The sequence below is a fragment of the Sinocyclocheilus anshuiensis genome, unplaced genomic scaffold, assembly GCF_001515605.1.
Source record: "Sinocyclocheilus anshuiensis isolate Anshui unplaced genomic scaffold, SAMN03320099.WGS_v1.1 scaffold111, whole genome shotgun sequence".
In the NCBI taxonomy this organism is placed as follows: Eukaryota; Metazoa; Chordata; class Actinopteri; order Cypriniformes; family Cyprinidae; genus Sinocyclocheilus; species Sinocyclocheilus anshuiensis.
The window spans coordinates 21,120-21,327 of record NW_015552549.1 but is presented as its reverse complement, the minus strand read 5'-3'; the positions used below and the strand labels follow the sequence as shown (position 1 = coordinate 21,327).

The following is a 208-nucleotide window of genomic DNA, read 5'->3' as shown; positions in this document are numbered from 1 at the left end:
TTCTATGAAAAACCACGATTGTCCCTTATTTTCCTTTTCTGAAGTTGGCAACCCTAGTAGCAGATCAATGCGTTCATAATCGCAGATGAGTCGCATTCGATTATAAACGCGATATTGCGTAGCTTGTCAGTGTAAGTGTTTTTATTTATGCCATTAATGTTTTTGTTAATACAGCGTATAGCACTAGTCAACTAAATGAATGTAACAT

General features: G+C 35.6%; 1 protein-coding gene across 1 annotated transcript in view; it reads left to right on the top strand.

Moving 5' to 3' along the window:
• LOC107664309 (disks large homolog 3-like) overlaps positions 1-208 on the top strand; it is a gene marked incomplete at its 3' end in the record, with an annotated part of 110,631 nt that overhangs the window by 102,803 nt on the left and 7,620 nt on the right. The gene's annotated exons all lie outside the window — the stretch shown is intronic.